Below are 13,388 nucleotides of genomic sequence, written 5' to 3' on the forward strand. Positions count from 1 at the left end.
ATTGCATAGTTTTGCTTGCTATTGTAGGTTTGTATGAATCCCTCTGCTGTTCATTATGCTCCCTAAGACTTTAATTGAGCTACAGAATGCTCAACTGCTTGCTTACTTATACGCAACATGTTGTCTAAATTTGTAACTTGTCTGTGTTTTGGATTTGCCCCAACATCATGCTCCTCTGGTGAGCTAACAGAGATTTCTGTATGCAGGCTGCACAGACTACCATTTTTATAATTTTTAAAAATATCACCTGCTTATGCTTCATGACCTGTAACATTATGGTTAGTCCTATTTTGCTATGTACAAAATAGTCTGTCTTGTTCGCTTCACTATTTTAACTATATTTTTGCCCTAGTCATGTGTACTTACAGAAACATTTCAGGATGAAGTGACATCAATACAAAGATCTGCAAGCAGTGCGGCATGGCCGTTACCGAATGATTATGGATTGGAATTGGAATGTGCCGATGTTCTCGAGCATCAACTAGAGGTGGCAAGACAACGTGTACATGATTCTCAACGTACAATCAACAAGTTGAGATTGGACATGGAGGTATTAGATGCAGGAGTCATAAAAATGAAACAAGACACTGATGTAACCACGAAGGAATTGGAGATTTTGTAGACTGAAATTTGTGCTATCTGAATCCGGCCAATCCTATTTTCTGAAGAGATTATAGTTCAAATGGTAAGTTATGTTGATGCGTGTCCATGATGTATGAGCTTTATTTGTCCAGTGTATGTAATTTGCTGTTTGTGTACGCTTTATTATCACTAGTGCCGAACTATAATGTCCAGTGAGTATATTAGGTTGTAAGTTCTTTATTGTATAGTGTAGGATTATTCTACGTTTCTATGCCTTAGAGTTTTTATTGTATAGTGTATGTTTTTTAGAGGCGATAGTATGTCCAACACGCCCAAACATTTCCTCGACGCCATACAAACGAACAAACATGTGTAGTCAAAGCGGGCCTTAATTGGGTTGGTCAAAATAATATTAAGTGGATCCCAAATGATGTGGCCCATCGAAACAATGGCTCTTAGCAGGCTGTTAACAAGCCAAAAGCTCGATAGGGCCGTATAAATGGAAATGGCCCGCGGGCCTCTAGAAGGCCGAAATAAATGTCAATTTTGTCTTGGCCCTTTTACTTTACAGGCCAGTAAGAGGCCGAAAGTGTTATGGGCCAGAGGAGGCCCAATTTGCGAACTAGGCTTTTAACAGGACGAAAGCCGCATTGGGTTGAAATGATGCCCTATGGAATGTGGGCCCCTAATGGACCTAAAGTCAAAGTCCCAACTGTTGTGCGGGCCGTTAACAGGTTGAGAGAAAAATGGGCTAAGAATTGGCCCATTTACCAAATGGGCCGAGGACAGGCCTAAACTCACAGCGGGCTAGAATTGGCCCAACTACAAAATTGGCCAAAAAATGGCCAAAAGACGTTTTGGGCCATTAACGGTCTAGAACTGGCGATGGGCTGCTAACAGGCCGAAAGAAGCTTGGGCCGCAATTGGGCCTAAAGACGTAGTGGGCTGTTAATGGGCTTAAACTGACGATGGGCTAAAAATTGTCAAATCCAGAATGGGCTTTGATGTGCCGATTCTGTGTAAGTTGTATGGGTCCTACTTGCATATGGGCCTGAATAAAGTAGGCCTCTAATGGGTCGGCCCGCTTATTTTGATAGGCCCAGTATTTTCACCGGAATGGGCCTCTAGTGGGCCGTGTCACGTGTCCACCTGTCATAGGCGCCTCCTGTCCAATGAATGGATGACATCTGTCCCAATGGTGAGTGTAACACCCCCAGTGTCATGCTACAGTAACCCTCTGTAGTCAAACTAATCATTTTTCGAAACAGTGCTTCATCACCTTTGATCAATATCCCATTTGAAATTCCAGTCAATTCAAATTCAAGTGAAGTTTGAAGTTGCTCAAAAGTTGCTCGAAAAATGTTCATCACTTGTCAAAAGTTCCATAACAATTATCTGTTAAGGAACACAACAACACTTTTGTGCAAAGATGAGCATTAGCAATCATAACAGCACCAATTCAGCATTTTTAAATGCTATCCTATTTATGAAAAATAGTAAATGAATTCTTCCGGTCTCCAGAATATTTGTGGCACTGTCTATAATCACCAGGGATTTAATGGGACACATCCCAAATTTTTCTTAAGTGAAACAGTTGACCAAATAATTCCCTTTCTCTCTTTGTTAATAAATAAAGGCATAATATAAAAAAATATAAAAAAAGGCCAGGTTGCACTGTGCACTTGGCCCAGCTGCGCAACAGTGCAGCCCAGCCCACGTAACCCTGCTGTCCCCTACCTCTGTTCACCGTGGGCTGGGTGGACGCGTGCGCGCCGTTCGTCGCTGCCGATGGCCACGAGGCGGCCATCCGGCGACTCCCCGGCGACCTCAAGTCGCCGACCACCCTCCCTGGCGCAACTCTAACCCTAGACACCTCCCAGTTCGCCCCTCTCGCCCAGGTCCCATTTTTCCCGCGCACATCTGAGGCTCTGCCGCCATGGCCGTCGTCGCCCTCGTGGCCATCATCCTCCCCACGCCCGTCCGACGTGCCTGTTTACTCCGTAGTCGTACCCTACACCGCCTGCCACCTCGACTTGGAGCTCGGAGCCCCTGCAGCGACCGCGGCGACTTCATCTTCCTCCTCGGCCACCTCGGATCGTCGCCGCCCGTTCGTCGCCAACGAGCCTTCCCCGCGCCCGCTTAGCACATCTGCAGGCCCCAAGTGAGCATCACTCTCCTTCCCCTTCCTCCGCGCAATTGATAGGGAGCTCTAGCAACCGATCCGTCGTTCGCCAATATGCTCCGCCGCACTCGCTCATCTCCGACGAGGCTCCGGTGGACCAGTGGTCCTGTGCGTGCCTCCATTCGCTTGGTGAGCTCGCGTAGGTGCCATAGGTGCCGAACACCGGTTGTTTTTCCCTCTGCAACACCGTTCCCAAGCTCGACCGAACTCCGGCGCCCGCCGCGGTTGACGCCGACATCGACACCGTACGTCCCAGCCCCGACTGAGGCCACGAATGGGTGCGCCTGAGCCCCTGCTTTCGAACGCACCCAAGCGCGTGTAAAACCACGCCCTGCACCACCGTTCGCTCTCACGCCTGACTCCGCCCGTCCACTGATGTGCTCGCCGCCGTCACTTCCGGCCACCTCCGGCCACGCCGCCGCCACCACTAGATGTGGCTCGCTGCACTCGTTCGAACGCTACCTCCCACGCTCAAAATGAGCCACTTTAGCTGTAACCTGACTACCTCCAGACGTGCGCTGCCGCAAAACGTGGTCGCCGGAGTAACTCCGGCGATGGCGTTGACCTGGCGCCACGTGGCTGCCTACTGGGTGACTGACCCGTGGGCACAGGGACCCTATTTGACTAGCTTGACCAAGTCAAGGTGCTGACTGGGCAGCCCAGTGCCACTGACATGTCGGTCCCATGCTAATTAATAGGTTTTATAAATAAATAAATTGTTAATTAATTTGTTAAATAGTTTAATTCACTAATTAGTCACTGACTAGAGGGGTCCACATCCCTAACTAACCCTATTAGTTAGTTTAACCCTTTGTTGAGCTAACAGAGGCTGACATGTGGGTCCCACTGGACCCACAAGTCAGGTTTGACCTGGTCAGTGCAATTGTTGACTGATGACATCACTATGACGTCATGCTGATGCAATATTCCATTTCTGTTACTATAAATAAATCCAAAAAAATGCCTAAAACTTTGATAATTCATAGAAATTAAACCGTAGCTCCGATGAAAATGTTTTCTACGTGAAAGTTGCTCAGAACGACGAGACGAATCTGAATACACGGTCCGTTCGTCCGCCACACGCACCTAGCATAGCAAATGCGCAACCTTCCCCCTCCCATTCCTTTGTCCGAAAATGCCTAACTCCAGGAAAACTTTCCCGGATGTTATCCCCCTTCACCAGTATCGTGTAGCACCATGTTAGAACACCCCTAGTACCGCTTGTTGTCTTGTCATGCATCTGTTTGCTTTGTATTTACTGTTGCTTCCCCCACTTCTCTCCGGTAGACTCCGAGACTGATGCTGCCCTTGTGATCGACTACGTCGGTGATGACACTTCTTCTTTTTCAGCAGAGCTTCTAGGCAAGCAAACCCTCCTTGAGCATTCCGATATCGCCCATTTCTTTCCCTCTCATGCTTGCATTAGAACTGCTACTGCTTTCTGTATGATCCTACTCTGATGCATAGCCTGTTGTTGTTACCTGCTTTTATACGTTACCTATTTATCCTAAACTGCTTAGTATAGGTTGGTTAGAGATCCATCAGTGAACCCCACCTTGTCCCAGTTGCCCCGCTTTGTGTTTGATGACGTGATCATCGTGATCGACGTCTAGGCCCCGACACCGCACATCACCACCCTAGTTGTACGACTCTGCAGAGTTACCATCGAGTGCCGAGGGTGGAACCTCTTACATCACTCCTGATGAGATCTCTGTAGTGTAGCTATATGGTCGAGGTCATCGAGGGTGATTTCCTCCTTAACCACTTCCGTTATGGCTCTGTTGTGCAACCCCTCAAGTGTGAACCTCGAGGGTGTATCCTCTTACGTTCACCTTGATGATAACATCGAGTGGAATTCTCCGGGGGTGATTCCTCGGGTTTTCCCCTTGGTGTTAGACGCACAGTTACTATGGTTACTATGACCTTACATTGAGCCATGTTACTAAAGACGGGTCGACCCTGAGGGGTACCCGCGCGAGCTTAATAGCAAGTGATGTGGAGTCGGGTTGACCTAGAAGGTGCCCGCAAGATACTTACGAGGCGTGGCCGGGCATTCTTAGCCCTTGCCGCAAGTACTCGAGACGGGGCGACGGGGTCACATTGATCGCGAGTCTTTGCTCGTTACCGCGCGTTCCTAATCCACTACGATTTGGATATTTGATCCAAGGGGCCTCTGGCCTGATAGCACTAACCATCACATGGGCATAGTATGGGCGTTCTGCGTCGTATACATCAGCCAAAGCTTAATAGACGTCAGCGACTGAGTGGCGCGCGCTGGGTTGGACTGGTAAGCACCTACCTTGTTGAAGGAGGTAGCTACGCCTGCTCACCGGCCGCGTACGCAACGTGCAGGAGTTCCTAGGGAGATGGCCCATGACCCCTGGGGGCATAGATTTAGTCCGGCGTGCTGGCCTCTCTATTAAGCCTAGGTCGGGTTGCGGCGCATTGTTTGGCCGAGGCCGGGCATGACCCAAGAAAGTGTGTCCGGACGGAGTTAATCGAGCATGGTGGGTAAGTTGGTGCACCCCTGCAGGGAAGAAAACATCTATCGATAGCCTGTCCTACAGTAACGGATACTTGGAGTTGTATCCCGATCGATACAACTAGAACTGGATACTTGTGATCAGAACTGGATGGTGATGATAATTGGAATGTGTTGACACTTGGATAGTATGGCTTTGGGATTGCTTTCTCGTAGGGAATCGAGAAAGGATCTCTGGCCGAGGTTGATAACACTTCTACTACTTTACTTTATGCTACTCTATTCCCTCCGGTTGCTGCAAGATGGTGGTTTCCAGAAGATGCTAGTCTTCGATAGGCTAGGCTTTCCCCTTCCCTTCTGCATTCTACAGTTTAGTCCACAGATACAACCCATTCCTTTGATACAGATGCATACTTAGTTTAGATCTGATGTAAGTCTTGCGAGTACTTTGGATGAGTACTCACGGTTGTGTTGCTACTTCTTTTTCCCCATACCCGATTGTTGTGAGCAGATGATGGATCCCAGGAGCCAGACGACGCCACTTATGACTACTACTACCCGAAGGATGCCTACTACTACGTGAAGACCGCCGACGACTAGGAGTAGTTAGGAGGCTCCCAGGCAGGAGGCCTTGCCTTTTCGATCAATGTTGCTTTTGTGCTAGCCTTCTTAAGGCAAAACTTGTCTAACTTATGTCTGTACTCAGATATTGTTGCTTCCGCTAACTCTTGTGTATTCGAGCTTATGTATTCGAGCCCTCGAGGCCCCTGTCTTGTAATATAAAGCTTGTATTATTTTAATTTATGTCTAGAGTTGTGTTGTGATATCTTCTCGTGAGTCCTTGATCTTGATCGTACACATTTGCGTGTATGATTAGTGTACGGTCAAATCGGGGCATCACAGTGAGCCAACACATGTTTCCTCTGGCCAATGACAATTTTACACGTGGAAAATACTCATTGGTCCGGGCTGTTAACGGGCTATCGGATCCAAAACCGGACCCGATAGCTTAACGGCGACCCGTTACGGTGGATGCCCCGTGTCGGTCACCCTTGACGAAAGCACTTCCATGATGCGTGATTTATCATCATGGAAGTGGACACTTCTGTGATGATGATTTTGGTAATGTCATGGAACACTTCTATGACAGCACAGGTATGACTATCTTAATCATGTCATAAATTTGTCATGGATGTACATGCATGACAGAAAACGTGACCTACTGTGACAAACACGTATCATCATGGAAGTGTATTTTTTTGTAGTGTTGTTGTCGAAGACCGGAGATGAAATGCCTTGCCTATCCATCACAAGATTCGAGCAAACATGAGTGGAAGAAAGGAGAGAACTATACCAAATGTACCTTGACCGATACTGAAAATGGATCAATGATCACTCAATGATGTAACAAGGAAATAGCCCAATTGGTACCAATCTCGTCAATTTCTCACACCTACACAAGTAAGGCTTATGGTGGATCTCGGTGAGGATAGTGGCACAAAAATTTGATGCAAAATGTTAGCAAGAGTCAATAATGTTGAAAGAGATTCACAAATTCGCAAGTGTGACAAGTAGACCAATAGCAAAGAATGGCACACGGAAACACGCACACAGATAGATAAATGGGGTCGCGCAACCAAGTAATGAGCTCAAAATGTAGAATCCACGAAAAATGCTCTTGTTGCACAACTCTAGAGAGACGCTAGCACGATTGCTCAATAGGCGGATACAACACTTGTGCACAACCTATAGGAGACAAAAATGCAACGACTTCTATCCCAAGTATGTTATGTATATGATGTTCCCGGTGTTTCTCTCAAGATGATCCAAGATGATTGGATGTGACAATCTTATGTGCAATGTAGTAAGATGTTATGGCTCTTGCTTACAAGCTCTTTGCTCTTTCTCTTTTGCTTAAAATCTTATTCTTTTTTATTCTTTTTTTGTATGGCCACTATGAAAAATGCATAAACCAAGATAGCAATTGTGTATATGTGGGAACAATCTTGTGGCACACGAGATGTATGATGATACCAATATGAGATGCTATGTATGCAATGGAAGGTGTAGATCAATGATCACTAATGTGCACAAGTAACATTGCCAACAATACTCAATGACTAGTCTCGATAGGCAAGTGACGCAAAATGGGCTAGGAGTTATCAATGCAATTGCAAGAGGAATATACAATGGTGTCATCGTGGTTACCATCCTTGGCGATGATGAGTGGCGGTGTTCTTGATGTAGAACTATTCCTAATTAGCTGAAACACCATAGGAAATGGAAAAACCGCGAACTCAAAATCTCAAAGACAAATGCCAAAACGGTGGTAGCGGGAAAGCGGTGGTGGTTGCGGAAGTGTAGGTGGAAACCCGGTCAAAATGGGTTAAGCACCGTCCCTAAGTAGCTGAAACCCCTTGGGAGACCCAACTCACAACATAAACAAAATTGGTGTTAAGTTGCGATGGCAGAATTTTATGGTGGGCAAGCCTATGCAGAAGTTATGGTGGTGGTTGATGAAGAAACAACCATCCCTACGTAGCCTAAACAACTTAGGAGACTCGAATCACAACTCAAACAACCTTAAATGCTAAGGGGAACAAAATTGGTTAGGTTGCGGAAGGCTATGGTGGTTTTGCGGAAGATATGGTGGAAGACTTAGGCAAAGATGCCACAGTTGCAAAATTTTGATGGAGTCAAATGATCATGGTAGTATTTCTGTGGTATGGGGGATGTCAAGAGCTACCAAATGAGCTAAAGAACGTCAAAATCGGACTCGGGATGAATTAGTTATGGTTAAAACGGTGAAACACCAAAGGCTGAAATGCCAGGGGCCGGACATCCGGGGGTTTGGCCGGAAATCCGGGACCTGATGTCCAGAACTGCACGCGAATTGCGCTCCAGGAGCCAGATGTTCGGGCCTACGGGCCGGATGTCCAGGGGGCCAGATGTCCAGGGCTACGGGCCGAATCCAAATCCAAGGATGAACTCGAGGAACTCGGTTTTGGGGGTGGAAATTGATGATTTTGGGGGGCAAAATTCGAGAGATTTCATGGATGGAAAGTGGGGAAACTTGGGAAGATGCTAGATCCACTCGAAACCAAGCAAATCCATGGATCAAATTCAACAAAACATCGTCAAACCAACAAATCACAAAAAAAATTGGGGGCTATTTTTGGTGGGGATTTTTGAATTTAGGACGAAATCAAGCAAAAGAAGGCTAGAAACGGATGGGGGATGCTACAAATTCGTGATCAACGTGGCTCATCATAACAAGATGATGTAGGGTGCAACCCTAGATGGCCGATCTTTCATGAAAGGAGCGGATCCCGCAATGAACACGAAGAACGGGAGGAGAAATCACGGGGGAGAACACAAGAGAAACACTCAAACCAACAAGATTCAGTCACACGTATGCTAGATCCTCGAAACACAAAGAGATACATGATCCAAATCCAACAAAGGATGATATATAGGTAACTACTTCTTCTCCATGAGGAGGTCTTGAGGTCTTCCGGTTAGGGGTCTTGAATCCAAGGTGGATCTTCTCCGAAGAGGCGATAGTCTCTCTCGCTGGAGTAGATCCAGATGGATGAGCGAGGCTCTATCTCACATATGAGCTATCACAACACTAACCCTAGCTAGGAGGAGGTGGAGGAGTATATATAGGCCTTAGCCACGAAGGGTTAAGTGGGAGAGGATACATGGGCCCTTAGCCCATTCTCTACGCACAAGCAGGGGCCAGATGTCCGGGTTGGGGGCCAGATGTCCGGCAGCTCATGAAGAGCCAGATGTCCGAGCTGGAGTTTCCCGATTATTCTGCTCTCAGGATATAGCGTGCGCCGGATTTCCGGGCAGGCGCCGGATGTCCAGCTCGTCGCGGGGCGCCCGATGTCCGGGGGTCGGCCAAATGTCCGGCCGATGTAGAGTCGCCTAGCATCCTTCTCTCTCTGGTCTTCCTTTGGTTGGTGGCGCCGGATGTCCGGGCTCCTATCCGATGTCCGGCAGCTGTAGCTCCGCGGCGACTCCACTTGAGGCACTTCTTGATCCGCTTCCATGTGGACTTGTCCTATGCTTCGAGCATCTCCATGGTCGCCTCCTCAGTTCCTAATCACAAATCTCATCTCCTTGGAATTTATATTATTTGCCATTTGCCTCTCGTTTTCATCTCCCCCACTTCACAAAATTTTGCCTTTTATTCACCTTCTTTTTCGTTCGCCCTTTTTCTCGTCCGATCTTTTGTTTTCTCTTGTTACCATGTGCCTTCTATTTGCTTGCATCTTTGCTTGCTAAAAATATATTTATATGGATCCTCATCCACCTACTAATCTTTTTAAAAGATCCAATTATGATGAACCAATTGCTAGTGATTTGAGTGCACTAGATTATATTTATGAAGTTTTTCTTGAGATTCGTGAATCTGAAAATTGTGTTGAAGAAATTTATAAAGTGATTCATGATAGCTCCTTGAATGAAAAGCTTGATTGCAATGATTTCACTATAAATTCTATTATTGTCAATTGTGCTAATGATATGCAAAACCCCAAGCTTGGGGATGCTAATTTTAATATTTCCACTACTTATTGCAATGATCATGATTAGGGTGATTCTTCTTATGATCTTGAAAATTTATTTATGCCTCATGATGAATATGCTATTGATATTAATGTTTGCAATAATATTGAAAGTGGGTTTCGAAGAGTGTCAACTTTAGATAAAAAGAATCCCACATATTTGAAGAATGTTCAATCTTATGAAAATTTTGGCAAAAGTGGGTTCAGAGAGGTCATTACTTTATTTGATGATAATCTCACTATATTGGAAGAGTGTCAACTTTGCGTGCATTGGATCATGAAGAGAAAATTTTCTATGATAGATATATCATTGGATTTGATTATGATCTTACATGTAATTATTATGAGAGAGTAAAATATGATTGTAGAAATTTTCATGTTACTAGATTACCTCTCGTTATGTTGAGCTTGTCTATGTTTTATTTCTATCCTATGCATATGCTAGATACTTCTTGCCTTGATAATTTGTTTGCCTATAAGATTCCTATGCATAGGAAGTATGTTAGACCTAAATGTGTTTGTCACATGTTTTATGATGCTCTCTTTGTGTTTCAATTATCATCTTTCATGTGAGCATCAAGGAAATCCTATGCCTAGCTAGGGGCATAAAAGGATAGCACTTGTTGGGAGGCAACCCAATGAATAAAATTTTTATTTTTGTCTTATTATTTCTATTCTTGAGTGTTTGCACAATTATGCTACTGTTATGATTTTTTGTGTGTTTTAATTAGTGTTTGTGCCAAGCAAAGCCTTTGGGATCATGTCGGGTGATAGTTGATTTGATCTTACTGAAAAACAAAAACTTTTGCGCCCAAGGAAATAATTTTAGTTTTGAACAGTAGCACAATACAATACTGATTGTTTTTGCAGAAGATTAGTATACAAATTTCACACGTAGTCCTAATTTTTCAAAAAAATTAGAGTTATAGAAGTATTCGAAATTTCCAGATTGCTACAGACTGTTCGGTTTTTGTCAGATTCTGTTTTCTTTGTGTTGTGTGCTTGTTTTGATGATTCTATGGTTTCTTTGAAGTGTCTTTGCCATAACAAAGTTGAAATACAGTAGATATAATGCAAAAATAAAATATGAATGGGTTTGCAACATTACTTATAGTAGTGATTTGCTTTCTTATACTAACAAATCTCGCGAAGGTTTTGTTGAGTTTTGTGTGATTGAAGTTTTCAAGTTTTGGATCATATTACGATGGATGAAGGAATAAGTATTAGCAAAAGGCTAAGCTTGGGGATGCCCATGCCACCCAAAGATAATATTCAAGAAGTATCAAGCAACTAAGCTTGGGGATGTCCCCGAGTGGCACCCCCTATTTCTTCTAACGACCATCGGTATTTTACTTGAAACTATATTTTTATTCGTCACATATTATGAGTTTATCTTGGAGCATCCTGTATGATATGAGTTTTGCTTGTTTTGCTTTATATTTTTAGTCATGAATCCTTGCTGGACACAACTATTTGAGAGAGCCAAAATTATGCTATGACTTGTTAGAATTGCTCTCTACGCTTCACTTAAAACCTTTTGAGTTATGGAATTGCTCAGTGCTTCACTTATATGTTTTTGAGCACGGTGTGCTTTAGTATTTTTGAATAAATGCTCTCATGCTTCACTTAGATTTATTTGAGAGTTAGTAATTTTTTAAGAAATTCTCTCTTGCTTCACTTAAATTATTTTGAGAGAATAAAATTTTATGCTCATGTTCTTCACTTAGATTTGTTTTGGCTTATTAAAAGCAACACATGAAACTAGTTCCAAAGTGATAGATATCTGAGGCGGATATAACAAAAACTTTCATGAATATCATTGGACAAAATAAACTTGATTCTTTGTAATAGTTTTGAGATATGATGATAGTAATATGTGAGTCATGTTGATGAATAATTATGCTTTAGTAAGAATATTGGTGTTAAGGTTTGTGATTCCCTATGCAAGCAAGAAAGTTAATAGTTATGCAATGAAATTACATCCTACTTGTGGTGCATTATTTGGTGTTAGTTATGCTTGATGCTCGCTTATGAGATTTTTAATTTCTTGGTTGGATGCTTCTCAATCTTTTGCTAGCCTTCATTTGCACTAAGTATGATCACTACGTGTGCATCCAAAATCCTTTAAACCAGTTTTTGCCACATGAGTCCACCATACCTACGTATATGCGGTATTATTTTTCCATTCTAAGAAAATTTGTATGTGCCATCTCTAATTTTCAAAATAAACTTCTCTTTTGTGTGCTCGTACCGCTCATGAAACGGTAGGGGGTAGCTGATGTATTTCCATGCCAGATGTGTTATTCTCAAGATGAGTGTTTATTCACTTGTCATTCCACGAGAGTACGGCAAAGTTATTAGGGATGCCCAGTCCCGAAATGAAAAATGAATTTACTTTATGTTGTCTAATAATAAACTCCTTGGAAAGTGTTGGTATGGAAGGCACCCGTGGATACGATTAGCCATGGAAAGTCAAAGTATGGTGGAAAAAGGAATAAACTTCATTTTGTATTTGGGAACCTCCTATGATATATCTAGCATGGAAAGTATTGGGAACTACTCGATCATTTTCATTGACAGGAAAAGCACGCCACCCAAAATGTTTTATCTCTATATTTTTCGTTTTGAGATCTGGCACCTCTACAAATCGCTACTTCCCTCCACGAAGGGCCTTTCTATTTACTTTATGCAATTTTTATTTTTACATGAGTCTCCATCTTCTCTTATAAAGCACCAACTAAGGGGCACTATGATCGTACTTGAGCATTGGGTGTAGTTAATATGCGAGTGTGTTTCATGAATAGATCAATAATTGAGCATAATGGGCTAGGGATAACTTGCTTTAGCGTTGATATTTTGAAAGACATTGTTGCTTGTTGATATGCTTGAGTATTAAAGTCCTCATGTCAAAACTGGACTATTGATTTGAACCATATAAAAGTCCAAATGTCCGTGCTATAAAAGAAAGAATATGTGATGAATATGTTAGGCAGCAGTCCACATCAAAAATTCTGTTTTTATCATTTACCTACTCGGGGACGCGCAGGAATTAAGCTTGGGGGTGTTGATACGTCTCCAACGTATCTATAATTTTTTATTGTTCCATGCTGTTATATTATCATTCTTGGATTGGATGTTTTATAGTCAGTTTATATCATTTTTTGGTACTAACCTATTGACATAGTGCCAAGTGCCAGTTGCTGTTTTTTGCTTGTTTTTTACATCACAGGGAATCAATATCAAACTGAGTCCAAATGCAGCGAAACTTTTTGTGGATTTTTTATGGACCAGAAGACACCCAATGGGTCAGAGAAGCACGTGGGGGTGCCCCGAGGGGGGCACAACCCACCAGGGCGCGCCTGGTCCTCCAGGCGCGCCCAGGTGGGTTGTGCCCACCTCAGTGGCCTCCCGCACCGCCTCTTTGCTCTATAAATACCACAATATTCAAGAAACCCTAGGGGAGTTGACGAAAATCAATTCCAACCACCACAAGTTCCATAAACCACAAATCCAATCTAAACACCATCACGGAGGGGTTCATAATCCTCATTGGTGCCTCTCCGATGAT

This window comes from Triticum dicoccoides, chromosome 1A (assembly GCF_002162155.2).
Source record: "Triticum dicoccoides isolate Atlit2015 ecotype Zavitan chromosome 1A, WEW_v2.0, whole genome shotgun sequence".
NCBI classification, from domain to species: domain Eukaryota; kingdom Viridiplantae; phylum Streptophyta; class Magnoliopsida; order Poales; family Poaceae; genus Triticum; species Triticum dicoccoides.